General features: G+C 35.1%; 1 long non-coding RNA gene and 1 pseudogene across 1 annotated transcript in view; both read right to left on the bottom strand.

The window, feature by feature from the left end:
• Positions 1 to 4,386, bottom strand: part of LOC107060928 (uncharacterized) — a 6,516-nt gene extending 2,130 nt beyond the window's left edge. Inside the window, exons 1-2 of the long non-coding RNA XR_001473618.1 lie at positions 4,084 to 4,386; positions 1,744 to 1,854 (exon numbers count right to left, since the gene is read on the bottom strand). This is a non-coding gene — a long non-coding RNA (uncharacterized lncRNA). The remainder of the gene's footprint in view (positions 1 to 1,743; positions 1,855 to 4,083) is intronic.
• An 18,577-nt stretch (positions 4,387 to 22,963) lies between these two features.
• On the bottom strand, positions 22,964 to 24,687 carry LOC102592235 (probable protein phosphatase 2C 49; annotated as a pseudogene).
• Positions 24,688 to 24,705: the final 18 nt, after the last annotated feature.

Raw genomic sequence — 24,705 nt, 5'->3', positions numbered from 1 at the left:
GGACCTCGAGGTGCTGCGCCTCGAGACCCCTTCCCCGCCCCATTGACGTTAAGGATCCTTCATAATAGAGCAATAGAAAGGAAACACAACTTTTAGAAATTATTTCATACTTTACAATTCTACCAAGTAAAAGAAACACAAAGATGAACAAAAAATTGTCATGTGGTGTTGGACCATCTTATTGCTATAAGGTGAAAAATAATTTCAGCATTTGGGTACATGATTAATGAGATATTAATGGCATAGAGACCTTTTTTTTTTACCAGCCTTGACAGTATCATAGTGATACAGGATGCTAAACATTGTTCGGAAGTACAATGTACCTACATCGTGCAATGTGTGACCCTCGTTAAACAAACTTATTAGCAAACCAAAAGTAGCTAAAAAGAGTTCAAAGATTTGGAATGGCAGATAGATTGCGGAAGTTTGAGCCTGGAAACACCTAAATAAAATCCTTTAACTTAAGCACACTAACAAGAGATGAATGTGAGCAATACCAAGTGAAGGAGAAATAGAGAAAGAAAGATAGTGTAATTGGAATGCAAGCATAGGGCACATGGATATTGAATGAGGAACCTAACTGAGTTATTTTTATTTTATTTATTTGAAAGAGATAGAAGTAACACGGGAATAAGTAATTTGTCCTACAATTCCTACTTATCCTTTTAATGAAAGCTGAAATTCTGACTGTTTTTTCTTTAGCTTGTTTCATTTTGAAAGCTGAAGTTCCCTTCAAGGTAAGAAATCGACATGAATAATCTTCTGTGCCTCAATCACAAATTAGTTAAGGTCGGCTACATGAATCCTTTGAGTACATTGTGCCTATTCAGTTGAAATGATTCATCAAACCTTAGACTATGTCACACTAGCCATTAACCTACTGCAGCCTTCTACTTGATTTGATTTTGATATCGTTCTGCTTTGTGAAGCTACCACATGCAGATTCTTCCACCAACATGAGAACTTTTAAAAATTTCTGTGTTTGCTAGTACTTAGAAATCTAAAAGGACTATAGGAGTGACTCATCTTCTTAGGAAAGGTGAAAGACCACTTTTTGTGTTCCACTTCTATTACTGATAGCACTGTTATGGTGCTACTATTTAATATATATATATTAAAAAAAAAGACTAAGTGTAATTAACGGGAATTTAATCGAACATTGAATTCACAAACACACATGTTACCAGCCTAAAAAAAAAAAGCTTCTGCATACAGCTTGTCGAGGAGGTTATTCGGCATATCAGGAAGGCTTTTTTTATTCCTTCCATTGTAAATAGGCTACTTACAACCCAGCAATGGGGTTTCAGGAAGAGAAAGTAAGGAAAACTATTACAGCATGTTGCTTAGACATGGTTAGCAAGATATTCAACAACATTCAACGACTAAGTGTAATTAACATCTATAAAAGGGAATTTAATCGAACATTGAGAAAAACCAAGGTTTTTTTATACTTCAGTGGATTTATCAGAAAGGATACCAAGACTAAAGACAATGAACAACACTCAAATAAGAAAACACCAGAAATTTGGATAAGGCCAAAAAGAGAAAAATGCACAGTTTGTAACTTGTACGTACACGCACTACATAATTAAGGATTAAGCCAGACCAGACAGCACTACATGCATTTCTCTTTCCCTCTTTTGTTTTGTTGGAGTGTAGGGAGGTGGTTGAGGATAAGTAACAGCGGAACATGCATCTATTATGCACATAATCAGAAAAAATTAAAGCAGAAGCCTATCAAACCTTCTCATAGCAAACATCAATTAGTTCCAGAGCCTGGGTCATCTCTACCATTCCAAGTTCCCCAACTGGAGACGGTGCATTTTTCCCACCTATAATTTTGGGAGCATGTACCTGCAAGTAAGGTTTGGCATATATAACTGCAATACAAAAACAAAAATTTCCCTCCATATGCAAACTATCAGAAATTTCCTTTAGTAGAGCAGACAAAAATTTGTTTAATTACTCAGTTTACTAGAAGAGCTGAAAACAAACAGGACTGCTGAATTGTCAATAAGATGAAGAAAACACCATAAAGAGTGATACTGTAAACAAAGGAAGGAAGAAACATGAACTCCTGGGTGTTTGATATACTATTCTCTGAGCATTGATGAAAATTTTGACAGTACCAGAAGTAATAGAGTGAATCAAAACAAGTATGTGCACTAGACAAGTCAGACTGATGCCCTTATTTAGTTTAAAAACAGAAGAATTAGACAGCTACTGTCATTCACTGGTGTAATTTGTAAAGAACAAAAACTTCTTAATAGGTTTAAATAGAAAATCAAAGTTAACCTTTCAGTTGTATACTTCCCATTTTAGAAATTTAAGAGAATAAAACATATCTTCCTGACAAGTTAATAACAGCTCAGCAGGAGATTCAAAATAAATAGCAAGAAAAGATAAAGAGAGAATATATATATTTGAATATTATAGTGGCTTTAATGACTATTTCATGTGCTGGATGTGTTAGTACGTATGTTAAAAATCATATGACTAATTTCTATCTAATTAGAGTAAGGGATATTAGTTGTTGTGAGTATCATACTGAAAAACATATTGCTATACTAGAGCCAGCATGCATGCTTGCTTTCACGATGATATCACTGAAGATAAAGATGCTTTTGTGTCCAAGGAAAGATGTGAGACTAGCACCGTTGCATAACAGTTTGACAATGAAATCCTGAACCATGTCCGCTAAACTTTGACTTCTTCCAAGTTTGTTTTAGTGGATTTTCTATTTACCAGGATGTGTAAAAAATAGTAATATGATAAGTAAATCGAAACATAGAGCGTAGAGTTAAGCATCATTGAAGAAATGAAAGTTCAGATTTCAAAAGATAAAAGTGTTACTTGTCTAATACATATGTGACACATTAAAATTTTGTGGACTCTACAAGATATGTTCAATTTGAATCGGGAAGGCACCGTGCCTCGAGGCCCCACTCCCCCGCCCTGCCCTGCCCAGCCCCGAGGCAGCGTGCCTCTAGGCCCCACTCCCTGCCTCAAGCCCCCCCCCCCCCGCGAAGAGGTTTACTCAATAAAATTCATAATTGGGCCTCCGCGGTGACCTTTTTCCAGATGCAAAGAGGGAGGGAGTCCACAAGGGACTCGATGCAGTTTACATGAATCAAAAATATCACAATTAGCTAAATAACAATGGGACAGAAATTAATACATTTTAAAAGTATGAACAACCATTAAATCACTCAACACATTCAAGTTTGGTCGAACAGAGAACAAGACTTGATCGTTTTAAAGTAGTCATTAATTGAGACAAACTGGATGTTCCAATCAACAACTATTTAGGATATCAAAATAAGACTTAAATCCATTTGGCAAGTAGGGACAATAAAATAAACATGCTTATAACCAAATTAATCATATAAGAAAATTTTACATTCTAAACAATAGCATTTAAACATGAAGGATTCAAATAAGGCCAAATCAGTTTGTCAAGAGTGAACCAACCATTTCGCCATAGAAATTACAGACTATTCAAATGTCATCCAATAAACTCTTTATAAGTTGAACACTATATTATTATTAAGCCAAAGAATGCAAATAAGAAATGATCTTGCACCAGCTGTGACTCATGAATTTATTGTGAAGATTTGCTAATCAATTAAACTAATGACTAATCGAGAAACCTACAACATAAGGATACATGATTGAGAACATCTAAGCACCTAAGCCTAAAGATGCGTCAAGTACGAAGTTAAAGAGCTTAAGCAGGAACCAAAAAAAACATTATTCAAGCTAAAATATTAATGGAGGTATCTTAAAACCAGTTAAGAAAACAAGCTAGCTTCTAGATTGAACTTTAAGACAAAGACAATGTTCATTAAGGAAAAAATAATTATTTAATGATCCAAGAAGAAAAACCCCAAAAAAGAAATCACAAAACCCACCTACATTTCCCTTGCATACACAAATTTATACAAGAAACCCCATACCCAACATACAAAAAGGTCAATCATCGAACCAGTAATAAAAAAAATACACAAAAAAAGAAGATAAAACCCAGTAATCCAATTATTTTCCTACAGTAATAAACAGAGACCAAAACAGAGAAACACTCACAAGTTTGGAGGAATGAGAAATCACGTTACGAGCAGATACAGTTGTACGAATCCAAGATATTATAAATTTCCGGTCGTTTCATGGCCGCTCCAGCATTCAATTTTCTGGCCTGATTATTCTCCAACCCCGATGAATTCGCCACCATTGCTTGTCTCTTCGCCACCGCACTCGAAACTGACGAACGCCTATTCTGGGTCGTTGTCATATCCTCCTTCTAATGTAAAAAGAAATCGAAAAATTAAACCCTTATCAACAATTTTTCATCTCCCTCTTCTCAAGAAAACAAGAAGAAGAAGAAGAAGAAGAAGAAGAAAGCCGTTATTGTGAAAAATGTGAATGTGAAGTAATATATATACCCGATTCGATTTAGAGGAGCGGTCAAGGTTGGGCCTGTTTGAATTGGACTTCAGACGACCAATCATATGAAGATACATAAGCTAATTTATTTTCTTGGACAGATTATTTTATATTAATAGAAATGAATTTTGGTAATAAGGAATGAAATGTGAGCTTATACTATTTTTAGTACATATGAATCGAGTTGAATTTGAAAACAATGTTTGAATTTAGAGTTAGATAGAGAATTTATGGAAGTTAAAAAAAATGTTTGCTAGTTTTTTGGACATGGAGTGTTTATAAAAGTTGAAAAATTATGAGTACGCATTGAAACAACAACACTAACAACATATATGGTAAAAATCTCACGAGTTAGATTCAAAGAAGATGATGTGTGGCCGGTGGGCGTTACATAAAAAGTTTTTTAAAGTTTCGTGGGCATTTGGTCATGTTTTATTGTGAAATTTTTAAGAAGATAGTTTTTGTTTTTAAAGTGAAAACTTATATTTGGCTATGAAAATTTTTAAATTCAACTTGAAGTTGTATTTCAAATTTGAAAATAGGTTATGACATGTTTTCCAACTCATGTTTCAATTTTTGGATTGTATTTAAGCACATTCAAGTATGAATATTATTTCAAACATTTTTATAAAAAGTATAATCAAGTACAAATATTTTTTACTCCTCCATAAATTCTAATTAAAATAAAAAAAATATTTGAAATCTATAGTCATGCGCCTACTAAGACTATTAATTTGAAATGAAGTTCATTTTTTTATCCATAGGGTTTGTTTCAAAATATTGAAATTATATTTGGAAATTATTTTGAATTAGTTTTTGTCTATTAGACTAGGCAAGTTTGAAAAAAGTCTTCTGAAATTCATTCACAACAGTTTGAACTGTATTTATGTTTAGTCAAATTACATAGATTATATAAATTAAAATAGATGGAACAATATATTACTATGATAATTTATCCTTTGGTTCGGATCGACACTTCACAAACTTTCTATAAATAGATGATTTACATTCTTTTTGAGATTTTGAGATTTTATTTCTCTTAGAATAATTTCAAAAATGAAATTGTATATTTCTCCATCATCTATATTTTTATTCTTGGAGTTAATTTCCGTCAATTGCATATTAAAATTACTTTTGTTTCATAAAATGTCAGTTAAGAGAGAAGAAAGTCTTCGACGTGTTTAGTATATTTTCTTGAGAAAATAGAAATAGATGAATGATATTTTTATTCTAAAAGAAACACAAGTAATTTTTATAGACAATTCTCAAAATACGAGTGACCATCCAACAAATAACTCTTTAATTGAAAAGCAAAACTTATTTTCTCAAATAGAAGTAATTCTCCATAGTCTCAACATATATGATATACTTTAATGTCATATTTTATATTGATTAAAAATAATTTAACTATTAACGTCAATGAAATGAATCACAATCAGAAATATATCTAAGATTTGTATTAGACCATAAATTTCAAAACTATTCTTTTTTTTTTTAAAAAAATGTTAAATTAAACAATACCACATAAATTAAAACGGGATAATATTATATATATAGTACGCCATTTTGTCATATGATTTGAATTGATGATTCAAGGAATGTTATTAGTTGGATGTTTTGCCAGGTCAATTTAGTAAAATCAAGACAATATGGTGATGAAGATTCCAAGAGAGGGGGTCGAGGGTAGGGGTGAAAAAAATGAAATTTTGAAGTTGAAAATATTTTTTAAAAACAAACTCAAATTTATTTTATTTTTTTTGGGGCGGGGGAGGGTGATCGAGGATCGGGGTGAAAGAGTGGTAAAAAATTGAAATTAGAAATATTGTTTAAAAACAACTTTTAATATTTTTTTTTGGGAGGGGGGGTAGGGGTGAGGGTGAAGTAAAAAAATTGAAGTTAAGAACATTTTTTAAAAACAAGCTTTAATTTATTTTTTTTTATTTTTGGGGGGGGCTGGTGGTTAGGGGAAATAAATTGTTTTTTCAACAAAAAAAAAATTGTAATTTGAAGTTGGAAGAGAGTTTTGGAAAATGTTTTTCTTAAGTTTTGAAGAAAAGTCATTTTCCTTAAATTTGAGAAAAATGAGTTGATTTAGAAAACATTTTCTAAAACATTTAACCCAACCAAACATGAGAAAATTGAAAATTCCTTTCATACCAAACATACCTTACTGTTTGCATTTTGGTCATTCTAGTCGCATAACTACATAATATAATAAAGGTTAAATCAGTCACAAAGAGTGATGAACTAAAAACACATAAGTTTATCACAAATCCGTCAAATAATTAAACTTTATTTTAAATATGTCCATACAATAAATAATAAACACTTATTAATAGATTATTTACTATTAATGGCAATTAAATTATTAAATAATTTAATTAAAAATCACATCTCTAAAGATTTGCCCTCTCACTCTTTTATACTACCCACTTGTGCTACATATTTTATTGCCATCAGACGCGAGACATTTATTTTACAAAAAATTGTGCCGAAAAAATTTGTTACCAATTGATGTGATAAGATTAGAGTTGTCAAAAAAGGACGGCCCAGCCCCACCTGGCCCAAGGTGCCAAGGTATTAACGACGCTTGCTATGTTGACAGAGTTGGGCTTGGGATCTCCTAAACCAACTATAATGCATATGTTGATGGCAATTCATACCGTGAAACGTCCAATGGTTATTGTTGTGCCGTAATTTAACTAACCTTTAGAAAAATCACTTTTTGAAATGTTCTAAGAATAAAACAATTTGAGAAAAATACTTAGAAAAGAGTCGCCACTTAATTTTTTAAAGAAATTAAGAAAACTTATAATTTTCAAAGATTTAAACAGAAAAAATCATTTGAAAATACCGAAAGAGGGTTCAGGGTTCAATTTACACTTCGAGAAGGGTTTAAGCATTCGAAGTGCCCGCTAACATGCGGTTGACCTGCGACTTGACTAAAATATATTTGACTATTTTTAGGAAAATAACGATTTAACATAAAAAATAATAACTTACAATAATTGATTAACTTTAAGAAATAATAATTTATAATATTTGATTAACTTTGAGAAAATAATTAAATAAATGACGCATTATTTTTTATTTTATTTTATTTTTTAGAGAAGGGGACCCAAAAATGAAATATTTGACTCGAAATACAAGTGATTAGAATATTAATAAAATTAGATTAATTAGAATTTATTTAATTCATTTTGAAATAATAATTAACCAATTTAATAAATTAAAGCATGAATATCATTTTGAATTAATTGACTAAACTTTTTGAGAAAAAGACTAAGTGAGCATTATTATTTTTTAATTAATTGTAAAGATTTTGACTAACATTTTTAAAGTTTATTTGAGAAAAGTACTTTAACTTAAAACAATTTTAAAAATGAGTAAAATATGATTAAGCAAAAAAAAAACATTAAATAACATCTCTTTTAAGTACAAAATGTTTAACTTAATTGAAGATATAAATTTTTGACCAATACTTGATCACTAAAATAAATGAACACAAAAACATGAAATGTATTAAAATTAAACCAACACAAAGAAAATAACTCATCTTTTGGGGAATTTAATTAAGCTAATTAACAATTCTAAGTTAGAGTTAATGATAGAAAAAAACAAACAATAAATAAAAGACAATTAAATAATTTAAAGATAAAGGAGAAATGAATTTGGGCCCCCTTTTTGGGCCAATTTTGCTGAAATTTTTGGGGTTTAAGCCAATCCCGTTTTTGTATACATTGACCGTATATCAGTGTATATCGGCATGTATATCAGCTCTTTCCATGTATCTCCTGTTTCCAAACACATGTACTTCACTTGGCCCTGTGTTTTTGCATTTTTGAGTTGTATGTCGATGTATATAGTTGTATACAACCCCCTTTTTGGGCTTTCCGAGACATATTTCAGCTCCCAATCTTGATCCATTTAGTGGCAGACTTAAGGAGATAATTAGGCCACCATGGCCCCAAAATAAAAAATGCAGTGGGATGAGAGTCCAATGGACTCGGGATGACATTCGCAACAAAACACAAAAAGAAGACAAATTAGCAAAGAGAAAAAGCACATTCAACTTTAAGCTTACGTACCTAATTAATGTATGTGAAAACAATAAACTTAAATATACATACAATATTAATAAGTGAAGGCAGTAACCAAAAGTATTTTGAAATGGTTAGCACACTATCTAAGACAATTCAAGCATGAATGAGGAAAAGTTCCAATCACCCATGTTAAATTAAACTTATACAAACTAAAGGAGGGAATTAATCACAAACCAGTTAATTTGAACTTAGTTAAATCATATTTCCAACCAACTAACTATAGAATTTAGACATACACATAAGCATAGTTAAATGTTTGCACAAGGATCTCATCGAGGAAACAAACACATGAGGATGAGGAATTGAAGCACTAGCATTTGGTGACTTTATTAATGCACAAACTTAGTTCCATATTACCATAATATAAAAGTCGGACAGTGACCGATTCTAACCATCAACTTTGCCAATTTTGAACAACAATGCACAATATAACAACAAGCTTTGGGAAGAATAACAGAGATTTAATAGACCTTAGAGCATGACTAAGTTATATCAAACCTAATGAATTAGCGACTAACATCTAAACCAAAGCACGACTCTAACATGACATGGTGAACAATAAGACGAAACACGAGATTTGAAAAAAAATAAAAAAATAAAAATCGATAAGACGAGCTACTACATCAACAAACAGTAGATAATACCAATAACTATTTCACTAGCGAGAAGAGTAACACTTAGCCATATTCAAATGTTAAAACCATAACTTTGTATCTTTGTTAAGGAAATTCGAAAATAAACAGCGGCAACATGAACACAAAAATTGAAAATGTCAACACAACAATAACACTAGATGAAAAAGAACTTAGGGAAAGGGATATTACCTTCGTCGGGGCAGCGAACTAGAAACGGAATCAAGCAGGGATGAGCAACATTGTTCACACTGAAACACGACTCCGAGAAACTTCAAGAAATTTTGGTTTAAATATATTTCTTCCTCTTAACACTTAGCTAACTCTTAATCTTTTCCGAATCAAAATTTTCTCCCCCTTTTTAGTGATCAAAAGAGATGAATATATAGATGGAAATTAGGGGGGAAATCGGGTGAAATTTTTCATTTCAAAATTCAAATTTCTTGCTCCTTTTCAAGGCCAACAGGGAGCAATTGAGTTTGGTATGAAATTTCTCCAAAATCCCAGAAAATCCGAGGCAGCAGGGCTGCTGCGTACAACTGTTGTTGACATTTTTGGACTGCTGCTACTATTGTTGAAATTAGAAGGGAAAGAGGGGGTGGGGCCGGCTGGTTGTTGTTGATATATTGTATGTAGTGTTGTTTGGAATTGTATGTATTGTATGCATTGTATGTTAGAAATTAAAAGGGAAAAAGTGGTGGGGTCAGCTGGTTGCTGTTGATGTATTGTATTGTTAATGTTGGGTGCTTCTTGAATTAGGAAATAGGTGGGCCAGGGGTTATTGAAAGGGGATTAGGAAAAACTTAGCCAATTTGATTTAGTTAAGATAGATTTGGCTAGTAATTAAATAAGACAAATTGATATTAATTAATTAACGAGCTTCTTAATCTTAATAAAATAAAATAATTAACTTAATTATAGACGACTAAATAACCAAATAAAATAAAGCTAAAATCCTTTTGAGACAATTTTCTAATATTCATAAAATATACCAATTAGACAAATAATTCTATAAAATATCACATTTATTATTTTAAAATTTATAAAAATGACAAAACTACTTAAAATGACTTGAAAATTATTTTGAATTTTATAAAGCCAATTATTTCAAATCATTTGGAATTTAGGAAGCTCGATGATTAATTTATATCGTGGAGGTCCAAAATTGGGTGTCAACAGTTATTATGTATGATGTGCCGGTAAACGTGGAGACCTTCATATTTTTGGTAGATTTTGTGATTCTAAACTGTGAGGTGGACTTTGAAGTTCAATCATATTGAGCCAACCATTCTTAGCCACTAGAAAAGCTTTTATAGATATACAGAATGGTGAACTAAAGTTCCAGTTAAATAATGAAGAGGTAATCTTTAATATATGTTGGTCAACGAAGTAGCTAAGCGAGATGGGTGTGATATATGTTATTGGTATGATTGATGAAACTTAGTTTGAAATTTCTCGATAGAAACTTTGGGTGTAATTGTTATGAACTTTATTTAGAAAATATAGAAGGAGAATACTATCTTTAGAGAATGCTCAAGTTTTATATAAGCAACTTGAGGCCATTTGAGATTATTAGAATCATTAATTACATCTCTATTTATAGTAGTAAAATGTAAACCAAAGGTCTTGCACAAATAACTAGATACATGTATCACAATTTGCTAGATACATGTACTACGGAATTCTAAAAGACTTCTTGAAAAACTAAGAGACAATATTGGAAGACTAAACATCAAGGTGTGAACGCATTAATTCCGACACTCCCCCTTAATGCATTTGCTTGACAACTCCAATGCCTTCTCGAAAATAGCAAAAAAATTCTCTAGGAAGTGCTTTGTTGAAGATGTCAACAAGTTGTTCTCCTGTCTAACAATAATTGCAACTGAATTTCATTTTTCTCTTGTGCTTTTGAATATCTCCTTCTTGATTGAGTTAGGTTTTGTAAATCCACTTTAGACTTACAACTTCTCTTTCTTTAGATATACTCACACACTTCCAAGTATTATTTTTCTCAATCATTCGAATTTCTTCTGCCATAGCTTCTTTCAAACATCTTGCTTTATTGTCTCTTCATAATTTTCTTGCTCAATACCGGTAAAGTTGTATCTATGATAAATGTCACTCAATATTTTTGTTCCTCTTGGAGACAATTCTTTATCATCTGAATCAGAGATTTCTCCCCATTGAGGGACACCTTCCTCTTCCTCATCCTCTTCTTGATTTGGCACATCTAAAGATATGATAGAACTATTCTCTACCTTATTCTCAGTATGTATCTCAGGAAGGCCTTGTACCATGTCTTTTTGCTTGAGAAGCTTCAAACCATGAAAATTCAAGTGACAAAATCTTTTGTTCCAAAGCCGTGAATCATCTACAACTTCATTTTTGAATGCATTGTAATGAAATTGTAAACAAAAGTTTATTTTTATCACCTCTACTTCAACAATGATTTTATTTGGCTCATTTTTATCATAAATCTTGCAATAATTGTCACTAAACACAAGAGAATAACCATTTTTCATGAGTTGACCAACACTAAGCAAATTTTCTTTCAAGTCAGGAACATAAAGAACATCATGAATTTGATTACCACTCCCTTTTATGTTGATCGAAATGGTACCTTTACCTTTTGCATCAACTAAGGCTTCATTCCCCATTCTCACTTTAGTATTGATACTGTTATTGATTGAGAGGAAAACTTTTTCATCTCCAGTCATGTGATTGCTACAACCACTATCAACATACCATTCATTGCTTTTGGTTGAAGTATCAGAAGCAAAGAAAATACTTTCTTCCCTTTCTTCCGCCTATTTTTCATAAAAATTTGCTTGCTCCCATTTTTTGTGCCAGCAATCCTTCTCAATGTGGTCAAACTTTTTACAAAAGTTACATTGGGGCTTCTCTCTGTGTCAACATTTTTCTGCATTGTGATTAGTCTTTTTGCAAACTTTACAAAAACGACTAGAACTTTTCTCACCTTTTTCTTCAACCTTCTTAGAAGAACCATCATGATCCTGCTTCGTTTTTAGATTGTAACTCTTCTTTCGTTGGTTTTTTGGGAAATTTTGAGAATTCTCATTTGTTCTGGACTGGAAAGTCGTCTCTTTGGGTTGATCTTCACGAAAAAATCTCCGTTTCTCGTGTGCACAAAATGATCCAACTAGCTCTTTGATGGAAAGCTTAGAAAGATATTTTGTCTCCTCTGATAGCAACAATGTACTCATATTTTTCTGTGACACTAATTAGAATCTTTTGCACAACTTGTTGGTCAGAAATTGTATCACCATGATTTCTCAATTTATTGACAATAATCACGACTCATGTGCAATATTCGTCTATTTTTTCAGATTCTATCATCTTCAAATTTTGAAACTCTCTTCTAAGAGTTTGAAGATTTATAGTGCGTACCTTTTCGTCACCATACACCTCAGTTTTCAGAGACTCCCAAACTTGTTTTGCAGTCTCATAAGTAACATTTTTTGCAAAATATGCTCTTGAGACTCCCATTTGAATTTTTCTCAAGGCTTTTGCATCATGACGATACTTAGCATCAAGATTTTTCATTTCTGCTACTGTAAGTTCACCATCGTTTTCTGGCTCTTCAAAGCCATTTGTAACAATAGTCTACAAACCTTCAACTTTCAAATGTGTTCCCATTCTTATCTTCAAGTATTCAAAATCAATACCATAAAAAAATGGAGTAAGAATAACTGAACAATCAACACCTTCATTTGTTTTGGATGCCATATTTTTTTCTTCACCTAACCCCAAATTAAGAACGAAAATCTGCTCTTGGTACCAATTTGTAGGAAATATAGAAGGAGAATACTATCTTTAGAGAATGCTCAAGTTTTATAAAGGCTACTTAAGGTCACTTGAGATGATTAGAATCATCAATTACATCTCTATTTATAGTAGTAAAATGTAAACCCAAAGGTCTTGCACAAATAACTAGATACATGTATTACGAAATTTTAGAAGATTTCTTGAAAAACTAAGAGACAATATTGGAAGACTAATCATCAAGGTGATAATGCATTAATTCCAACACTTTAAAGGGTGTGACAACTGAGAATAAAAAGACATTAAAACGAACTTGCTAGCATGAGTTTTTATTCTTATGCACCAAAGAGGCTGGATCTTGACTTAAAAAATAATGATATCCCACCAGCCAAGCTTTCTATTTAAGAGCCTTCTGTATTAGAGCTTAAAGATTTCTGCTCTTCTCTACGATATGCATTTTGGGGGGCTAGCTAGTGATACTTAGACAACGATTATTGCAGTAGACTTATTAGTGACAAGTGGGAGATTTTGTATCAATATTGAGATAGTATAAGAGAATTATCAAATAGATCATATGAGATACCATTTGAATCCCTCTTAATATTTGTTTATATAAAGTTCAGTTAGAGCCAAATTACATTCATAATATTGACCATCAACATAGGTTAAGCCCATTGATGCAAAAAGGTGATAAAAGAAGAAAATCATTAAGTGGATGGATTCATGTGTGGTTTACCCTATCTCTGACAGTAAATGAGTAAGTCATTTTCAATGTTATGTCAAAGAAAGGTGGAATCAATATGGTTCCAAATAACAAAAATGAGTTGATTTTAATGAGGTCAGTTACTGTAATACCTCGGACTTTGAAAGATTTAAATTGAGATTTCGTTCAAGTTACTCTTCAGTTGTAAGTTTTGGGTCAACTTCAAACGACCATAACTTTCAGCACAAAATGAGTTAAGTGGCCCTGAGGTATCAATTTGAAGGTCTTTGAGTCGTCTTGTCAACGCCGCTGAGTTTGCTAAATTTTGAGTTTGGATGAAGGAGATATGCTTATTTGAGTGCAGTTTGCCTAGTTGAGGCATTTCATCCATTTTAGAAAAGAGTACTTTGGTCTTTTCCTTACCCCGCTTGTGTTAACTCATTTTCTTGACCTAAATTTATGGTTTAATCAGATTTTAAATTCCCCAATTTCTTTCAAAACACTTAGGGGTTTTTAGGTTAAGTTTCAAAAAGAAAGAAAGGGATAAGTTCAAGCTTCGTTCAAGAATTGAGGAATTTCGCAAAGAACGATTGTTCTTTCCAGGTATGTGAGGCTTCTCATAGTGATGGATTTGTTTATCCTCACATCAAGATGTATTTTGTCCATTAAATTGTCCATGAAATCGTTTATGTAAAGATTCTTGAAGGGTTCTTGAAGTTTTAACCCCATTCTTTATCAATAGAGGTTTTGAGTTCTTGAGGAGATGGTGTTTCGAATGAGGGGTGTTTCGTCATAGAATTTGATTGAGATTTTCAATGAAATTATGTTGGGTTTATGAATCAAAATGAGTTTGGAAAGAAACCAATCAATTTTAGATGATTTAAGACCAAAAATTGAGAAGAAAATTTGTCAAAAGTTTATGGGTTTAGGCTGGGGCGACGCTCCCCTGTAGTGCTAGGGGCTGGCTACCTACGCCTGCATTTTACCCCAAACCAACCTCAGTCAAGTGAGGGTTGGCACGGCGCTCCAAAGATGCATTAGGCTTCTTTTCCCCTCCGTTCTTCGTCCCGTATGCGTCCTTTTGAATTGTGTCTTCACTCTCTTCATTATTCTAACTATCTAAGCCCCCATAAATCATTGAGAAATCCTATATATATATATATCCTAATCGTAGCTTCTAAATTCACACTTTCAAATCAAAGTAAAGTTAAGAGGAAAGTTCAAAGGTTTTATTTCATAAACACTTTAGAGTTTCTAATGTTAATTATTGGACTTGAAAGATACGTTCAGAAGTGCATGTTTTGAAGATTGTAAACATGTTCAATGTTTTCAAGAATGTAAACATGTTCAATGTTTTCAAAAGTATTTCAATAAAGTAAGAACTCATTTTCTTGTAATGGGTGAATTGAGCATAAAGTTATATCAATTATTTTGGGAGTAGTATCGAGCACCGAGCTGGGTTAGAGTCTCTTATAATTTGAAAGTCCCATAGAACTACGTAGTCAGCGTAAGATAAGATAGCATTGATTCTTCATGCAACTCCTCACTGACTCCGAGAAGGCCAATTAAATGGATCCATAGTCATTATATCATCTTATACCCCGACAAAATATAGGATTGCCCTGGCAGTGTGGGCGAAACGTTATGTCATTGTAAGGCTCATGGTAATGGTTGCCGGTTAGAGAAACTCCCCACAAGTAAAGTATATTATTTTCATTTTGTTTTCATTGTATATCATATTGTAAAATGTAAATAGGTTTCATTTCATATTCATGTATTGATCTTGTTATGTTGCTTTCAGTCATTCAAGCCAGTAAGTTGTTTACTCTAACCTTATCACTTACCAGTTAATTCAATGTACAGAGTTCATTCGATCTGCTTCGTTTCATGATGCAGATACAAGTACTCAGGATCATCAACAGGCGCTCCGTTGAGATCACTATCCACTCGCAGGCAGATTTTTGGTGAGGCCTCCTTGCTTCCAAGAGACTTCATTTCTTTTCAATTAGTAGCTTTTGAAAGTGTCGTGGGTCTTGTCCCGACATCTATCTTACATTGTTAGAGGTTTTCTAGACAGTCTGAACTAGATGTTTCCAGTATTTTCTCATGATGTTTTATTTAACTCAAAAATCGAGAAATTTGGATAATTCCTAAAAAAAGGTCTGTAAATACATAAATGGGAGTTAAAAAATTGGTGTGAGTATACATGGTGGTTCCCCAACTCATTACCGAAGTCCTCATAAATTTTTTTGAGAAGAACTTTTTAGGTGCTTCAGGGCGCCAGATCCATTGGCTAATACACACAAAAAATCGATGATTTTGGGTAATTTCTAAAAGGGTCTGTGTTGGTGATGAAGAAGCTCAAACTCACGACAACAATGGAGGACAAAGGAAAGACATAGTTTCAAAGTGTGAAGTGAACAAGGTTCAGACACATTTTATTTCCTTTTAGACTTGTGCATCACAACCGTCCATCACAAGACAATAAAATTAAATCAAAGACCGTTGGTTCAAAGTTTGATTGAGACACCTGGATGAGCTGACTCATCATTTTGGAAGCTTCCACAATATTGATATTTCAAATTATCTGATTTCTCTATTTTTGTATAAATTAAAATTCTATATTATCTATAGGCTAGACAAATAGGATTTGTACAAGTGTCCTAGGCATAACAGATTTTGATTCCTTTTTTACTGTATTTATACATGTACAGCTTGAGAAGAAATACACAGTGAGAATTTCACAATTCCTATCGTTTTTTTTCTTCCAAGATGGTATCAAAGCAATAGATCCCTCACTAATTTTTCGTTGCTCCTCTTTCTCTAATTTCCTTTCACCATGGTGAATACTCAACCATCTGATACCCCTGTTGCTTCTCCTGTTGATCTCCCAGGAACTCAGCCTCTTCCTCCTCCTCAAACCTCCAGCAACAATGACCATTCTCATCCCTTTTACCTGCATCCTTCAGATTCCCCTGGGATGCTCTTGGTGAATTCTACCTTCAATGGTAATGGCTATGGAGCATGGAGAAGGGCCATGTTCATAGCTCTTTCAGCTAAGAATAAAATCGGCTTGATTGATGGCACCTTCTTAGAACCTCAGATCTATGCCCCTCTTTATACTGCTTGGAGTCGCTGTAATGACATGGTGATTTCTTGGCTGCTCAACTCCTTGTCTAAGGAAATTGCTGAAAGCGTTCTCTATTCCAGAACTTCTAGAAACATCTGGCAAGAATTAGAGGACAGATTTGGTCAAAGCAATGGGGCTATGCTCTATCAACTTCAAAAGGAACTTAGTGATCTCACTCAAGGTAATTCTGATGTTGCAGGGTATTTTACTAAGGTAAAGAGAATTGGGATGAGTTAGACAGTCTAGATACCTGCAATCACTGCTCTTGTGAATGTTCTTGTGGAGGAAAGGACAAAACCCTGAAGTCACACCAAGTGGGTAGGCTCATTCAGTTCCTCATGGGCTTGAATGACACTTACTCAGGTGTTAGGAGCAACATCCTAATGTCCACTCCTCTGCCAAGCATCAATCATGCTTACTCACTCCTGATCCAGGATGAGAAACAAAGGGAGATACGAGTTTCTCAACACTCTGCTGAATCTGCATTCATGACAACAAAAAATCAGTTTGGGGCTCAAAGATTCAACAGATATCCCGAGGCTAAGAAAAACACGCTTCAATGCTCACACTGCAAGAAACCAGGGCACTCTGCTGACAAATGTTATAGAATCATAGGTTTTCCAGCAGATTTTAAATTTACCAAGAGTAAAAAGACTCAGTTTGGTACTGCTCATGGACATGCTGCAGTTGCTTCTGAAGCTGAAGGGAGTAAATCAACTTCACAACAGCACATCACTCAAGAACAATACAACAACATATGTCATCTTCTCCAGCAGTTTAAGTTTGAATCTCCAGAAGAATTGAGTTCTGAAGTCACAGTCACTGCCAATTGTGCTGGTATCCCTGAACACTCTGCTCTAAAATCTGATTCTATTGTTTGGATCCTTGACTCAGGAGCCTCTGAACATATGACTTGTGATTTAAATCTCTTGTTTAATGTTAGGGCTCTTACTAAACCTGTTTTTGTCAACCTTCCTAATTCACAAAGGGTAAAAGTTACACAGGCAGGATGTGTAAACATTTTTCCCAATTTCACTATCTCTAATGTGTTGTTTCTCCCTAGTTTCAAGTACAATCTATTATCAGTTCATCGATTCTGTCAACTAGGTGATTCTATTCTCATTTTTTCTGCTTCTTGTGCTATTTTGCAGGCCCCTTCAATGAAGAGGCCAGTGGTTCTTGGTAGACAAAAGGAAGGACTCTATCTACTTCACTCATTCAAGCCTCGTACTAGTTCTTTAAGCAAAATCAAGGACTCTTGTCCAATGTCTTTCATTTGTAGTAGTGATCAGACTGTTTTTCCTATTTCATGCTCAGCAGTTGGTTCTTCTGATGTAATCCTCTGGCACAATCGTTTGGGGCATTTGCCCTTATCTAATATGAGAAATATTCCCTCTATTACTTGTTCAAATTCATCTTCTTTCCTTGATCATTGTGTTATTTGTGCTAAAGCAAGACAAGTTAAATTACCTTTCCAATCTAGCACAATATCAACCACTGACATCTTTGAACTAATTCACATTGACACTTGGGGGCCATATAAAGACTCTACACATGATGGTTTTAAGTATTTTTTAACCATTGTTGATGATTTTAGTAGAGGGACTTGGACTTATCTCTTAAGTGCTAAGTCTAATGCTTTTCCTGTCCTTAAAACATTCTTAGCAATGATAGAGAGGCAATTTTCCAGAAAAGTCAAAAAAATTAGATCAGATAATGCCCTAGAACTTGGGACTAGTTTGGAAGCCTCTCAGTTCTTTTCTTCACAGGGTATTTTACATCAAACTACTTGTGTCTACACCCCTCAACAAAATGGAGTTGTTGAGAGAAAACACAAGCATTTGTTGGAGACTTGTAGAGCCCTTTTATATCAATCTAATTTGCCTATTTCTTTTTGGGGTGAGTGTCTATTGACTGCAACTTTTCTTATTAATAGATTTCCTTCTAAGACTCTCCAACACAAGAGCCCTTATGAGATTTTGTTTGGTACTCCACCTTCTTATGAGAATCTAAGAGCTTTCGGTTGTCTTGCCTATGCTTGCACTCTACCTATTCACAGATCCAAATTAGATCCTAGGTCTATTCCTTGTGTTTTCATTGGATATCCAGCTGGAAAGAAAGGTTTCAAGCTCCTAAACCTCAAATCAATGCAAGTGTTTGTTTCTAGAAATGTTAAATTTCATGAAGCTATCTTTCCTTTCATTTCCCAAACTGTAAATCCTCTTTTCTTTCCTGTCCATTCTCCTTCTTTCCATGTTTCTGATGATTCTACCCTTCCAGTTCCTACTCCTCTAATTTTTCCCTTTTCTGATACTTTAACTTCTTCTTCTACTGGCCACTCTCCATCTCCTACATCTTTGGTGTCCCCAGATCGATCTCCTTCTCCTGTTGTTCCTACTACACTCATTCCTACCAGAGCATCTACTAGAGCACATAAAACCCCTAGTTACTTGAAAGATTATATTTGTAATTCAGTCTTTCTTTCCCCTGTCATTACATCCTGTTTCTCTACTCCTATTCAACCTTCTGTGCTTTCTTTTTCTGCTTTGTCCTCTACAAATCAAGCCTTGCTCAACTCCACTTCCCATATCTCTGAACCTACTTCCTATTCCCAGGCTTCACTTCATCCTGGTTGGCAAATGGCTATGACTAAAGAATTTGAAGCTTTAAATTTAAACAAAACCTGGGATGTTGTTATGTTACCTGCAGGGAAAAAGGCCTTGCCCTGCAAATGGGTCTACAAGGCAAAATACAGGTCTGATGGTGCTTTAGAGAGGTTAAAGGCTCGTTTGGTCGTTAGAGGTGATATACAAAGACAGGGTATTGATTTTACTGAAACTTTTTCACCCGTAGTCAAGATGACTACTATCAGGTGTATCCTAGCAGTGGCAGTCAAGTTAGGTTGGGATCTTTTCCAATTGGACGTAGACAATGCCTTCCTGCATGGTGATTTGCAGGAAGAGGTTTACATGAAATTCTCACCAGGGATGTCAGCCCCTTCCCCCAACCATGTTTGCTTATTAAGGAAATCGTTATATGGGTTACGCCAAGCATCACGACAGTGGTATGCTCGACTCACAGCTGCTTTGAGTTTTAAAGGCTATTCTCATTCTCTCAACGATTATTCCTTATTTTTCAAAAGTTCAGGTGGTCTTATCACTATGCTAGCGGTATATGTTGACGACATATTGATTACAGGCAATGATTTACCTGAACAACAACAACTTAAGAATTTTCTTCATGCTGAATTTCGGATTAAGGACCTTGGTAAAGCTCATTTTTTTCTAGGCATGGAAATTATTCGAGAACCTACTGGATTGATTCTGACTCAGAAGAAATTTACCTTTGAATTGCTTCAAGAGTTTGATTGTTTTGGTCTCCGACCAGCTTCCGCTTCACTTGATCCCACTCAGAAACTTTTCGCCGATAAGGGTGAGCTTCTGTCGGATCCAACTTTGTATCGTCGGCTTTTAGGTAAACTCAACTTCTTGACCCACACCCGGCCGGATCTCTCTTTCACTGTGCAACATCTTTCTCAGTTTATGCAGACCCCTCGTCAACCTCATTTGAACGCTGTTTTCCACTGTCTCCGTTATTTGCTCAAAGAACCCAATTTGGGGCTTCTCATGAATGTTGATCCATGTCTTCAATTAGTTGCTTTCTGTGACTCCGATTGGGGGACTTGCCCTGAATCTCGTCGTTCCGTTAGTGGATATTATATAAGTTTTGGAGGTTCTCCTGTTTCATGGAAATCAAAGAAACAATCTTTAGTATCTCTATCATCTGCTGAAGCAGAATACAGATCTATGCGACGGGTAGTTGCTGAGATTACCTGGTTGGTGCGATTGTTCGCTGATCTTTCCATCACCCCATCTCTTCCTGTCACTTTGCACTCCGATAGCCAGGTTGCGATTCATATCGCGAATAACCCAGTTTTCCATGAACGGACGAAGCACGTCGAACTCGACTGTCACTTCGTCCGGCAACAATTTCTAGCTGGTCTCATTTCCCTCTCATATCTACCCTCTCACTCTCAGCTCGCCGACGTTTTCACCAAGTCGTTATCTGGTCCTTCTCATAGATCGAATGTTCATAAGTTGGGGGTTACTTCCTCTCCCTCCAACTTGAGGGGGGATGTTGGTGATGAAGAAGCTCAAACTCACGACAACAACGGAGGACAAAGGAAAGACATAGTTTCAAAGTGTGAAGTGAACAAGGTTCAGACACATTTATTTCCTTTTAGACTTGTGCATCACAACCGTCCATCACAAGACAATAAAATTAAATCAAGACCGTTGGTTCAAAGTTTGATTGAGACACCTGGATGAGCTGACTCATCATTTTGGAAGCTTCCACAATATTGATATTTCAAATTATCTGATTTCTCTATTTTTTGTATAAATTAAAATTCTATATTATCTATAGGCTAGACAAATAGGATTTGTACAAGTGTCCTAGGCATAACAGATTTTGATTCCTTTTTTACTGTATTTATACATGTACAGCTTGAGAAGAAATACACAGTGAGAATTTCACAATTCCTATCGTTTTTTTTCTTCCAAGAGTCTGTAAATGTAGAAATATGTATTAAAAAATAGTGTGAGTATACATGGTGGTTTCCTAGCTCATTACAAAGGTCCTCATAAAGTTTTTTGAGAATTCTTTTTGGGTGCTCCGGGGCGCTAGATACATGGGCTAAACACATAAAAATCGAGGAATTTGGATAATTCCTAAAAAGAGTATGTAAATGCGGAAAATGGGCGTTAAAAAAATGGTGTCAGTATACATGGTGGTTCCCCAACACATTAAGAAGGTCCTCATTAATTTTTTTGAGCAAAAAAATTTGGGTGCTCCGTGGCGACAGATCCATGGGCGAATACACATGAAAATCGAGGAATTTAGGTAATTCCTAAAAAAGAGTCTGTAAATGCAGAAATAGGCGTTAATTTTTTTTTTGTGAGTATACGTGGTGGTTTTCCCAACTCATTACGGAGGTCCTCATAAAGTTTTTTTAGAAAAAATTTGGGTGCTCTGGGGCGCCAGATCCATGGGCTAATACACATGAAAAAACGAAGAGCTTTGGTAATTCCTAAAAAAAGAGTCTATAAATGCGCAAATGGGCATTAAAAATGGTGTCAATTTACATGGTTGTTCCCCATCTCATTACGGAGGTCCTCATAAAGTGTTTTGAGGAAAAATTTTGGGTGCTCCGCGGCGCCAGATCCATGGGCTAATACACACGAAAAATTGAGAAATTTGGGTAAATCCTAAAAAAGGGTCTGTAAATGCAGAAATGGGCGTTAAAAATGGTGCGAGTATACATGGTGGTTCCCCAACTCATTAAGGAAGTGCTTATAAAGTTTTTTGAGAAAAATATTTTGGGTGCTCCGGGGCAATAGATTCATAGACTAATACACACGAAAAATCAAGGATTTTGGGTAATTGCTAAAAAAGGTTTGTAAATGCATAAATGAGCGTTAAAAAGGTGTGAGTATACGTGGTGGTTCCCCAACTTATTGCGGAGGCCTTCATAAACTTTATTGAGAAAAATATTTGGGTGCTCTAGGGCGCCAGATCCTTGGGCTAAGAAACAATCGAGGAATTTGGGTAATTCCTAATTAAGGGACTGTAAATGCGGAAATAGGCGTTAAAAATGGTATGATTTTACGTGGTGGTTCCCCGACTCATTACGGAGGTCTTCATAAAGTTCTATGAGAAAAAAATTTGGGTGCTCCAAGGTGCCAGATCCATGAGCTAATATTGATGTGCCGTGAAATCGTGGAACATTTGACGCTCAAAATGAAGGATTAGTGTGAAAACTTGAGTGTGTTTATATGGATATAATGTGTTTGTTAATGCTTGAACAGGTAAAACATTTGGACATGAAATATAGAGAAAAAGAAAGAAATTGAGCTGAAGCAAGCACCACGGATCCCCAGACGGGCTGTGAAAGGCAATCATTTAAGTAATCAAGAAACTACTCAACAACATGGCCTCTAACACATAATAACTCTTGGGAGAGAATTCCAAGAGTCGCTATAACATCCATTGGTCTTATGGCGTGCAATTATCATCTCGTTGCAATCTATGGCTAGTCAACTAGGAGATAGCGGTTAAACTCACTTCACTAGCATCATAAATAAGGAGTAGACTTGTCTCAATCTAGTTGTTATACGGAGCAAAAAGTACAAGTGTTCATTAGGTACAACTAATAGAATGAGTTACATAAACACGGCCATACGCTAACAGCCATAATAAACTAAAAGTCAGTGTAGCTCCCAACTTACCAACGAATGGTATATACATACATCCACCCAAATACAAAAGCAAGAAAAAAAGATCTTACTACCAAAACTATAGTTGCTCTTCATTCTGCCCAAATGAGGCAGCTGCATACAACTTGCACCGCCATCAATGGCTCCCTTTGTTGTCTAACCAGCTCTGCAAGCTATACAAGGCTTCTGCAGAGAAGCTGCAGCTCCATAATCTCCTTTGATGCATTGGTGATAGCTCTTGATGATCAGGGGAAGTAAAGCATACAATAATTACTGTGAGATTGTCAAATGTATTGAGCCACAAGGCCTCGATGACAAGGTCATTGGCACACTGTTCAGGATCATCATGTCGTCTTAGCCCTCGATGCACTAGAGTAACTGCTTGTTGACTAGACAAGACATCCCAGATTCCATTACAAGCAATAATAAGGAATTCATCCTCCTCTGTCAGAACTATCTGTCGTCGAAATTCTGGCTCTGCAGCTTCATGTCCCAGTCACCCAAGGGCCTGGTCACTGATAGTATACCATTCAGATAGCCATCATCAATAAATCCACTTTCAACACGCCTCCTCTCTGATGGATAATTTAGTCTGGTCTTGAGACTTGTCAATTGCCTCTCCGTTGCGGCAAAGTACTGCTCGGCAGTCTCCTGCATTTGCCACCATTAATAGCCTAAAACAGAATAGAGTATCATTTAGATAACAAGAATACAAATATATGCACAAAGCTAAGCAATTGTTCCATTGAACAGCCAGGTCAACTCTAATGCTCACCCCCTCAGCAACTTCGTTGTAAAATCAATATTTATGGTACAAAACTTGGTGAAACAAAGTTTAGCAAATTCATATATACGGACCATTTTCTCTCTCTCATCTATCAAGCAGCATCCTTAGGTAAGGCTTAAGTAACTTACGACATGTACTTGGGTAGTTGGACAATTCAATACCACTAGTTGTGCGTGTGAGTACACCATAACCATTTTTCTACAGGACAGAGAAGTCGTTACTTGTTTATAGGTGCATCACAATGAATCACGATCTTACCTTCCCAACACAAGAGCTGTCAGTGCAGTAGTTCCGGAAGAACTGCTAACATTGCAGTCCTTGGCTAAAGTGAGGTCAGCCAGGACAAACCCATTCCTAAGAGAACTCTCCACCCTTCCTAGAAATGCATCATCAACTTCTGAAGTCTCGGGAAAATTGGTGTCTGAAAATAATAATCTGAGTACAACTTTTTCTCACATGAGCTGCAGCTTCTGGTTCCTCCATGACCATCAAATACCTATAAAACTAAATGTTAGACAAGCTCTGCCTTTGAAAATGCACAGGGCAAATAAGACATGCAAATAACTAGCAGTTACCCCATAGAAAGCACTGGGCTTCGGAAACTTCATGAGTGAGACAAGATGTGCAGATAGATCATCTATCCTTATATGTTCATCTTCCATGAACCTACATGGGCCAGTATCAGCAAAGCTACCTGAGCGAATGCTAGGAATGACTTGCAATATTGTTGACTCTGGGGATTTGACATCCGGAAAGAAAGGTCTGTCAGACTATTCTTACGCACATCGGAGAATTAATCATTTTTGCCCTCCCCCCCGAACCTCGAGGCGCCATGCCCCGAGGGCCCCCCCA

The sequence above is a fragment of the Solanum tuberosum genome, unplaced genomic scaffold (genome assembly GCF_000226075.1).
Source record: "Solanum tuberosum cultivar DM 1-3 516 R44 unplaced genomic scaffold, SolTub_3.0 scf00104, whole genome shotgun sequence".
In the NCBI taxonomy this organism is placed as follows: Eukaryota; Viridiplantae; Streptophyta; class Magnoliopsida; order Solanales; family Solanaceae; genus Solanum; species Solanum tuberosum.
The sequence above is the reverse complement of the archived record's forward strand: the minus strand, read 5'-3'. Positions and strand labels throughout refer to the sequence as shown.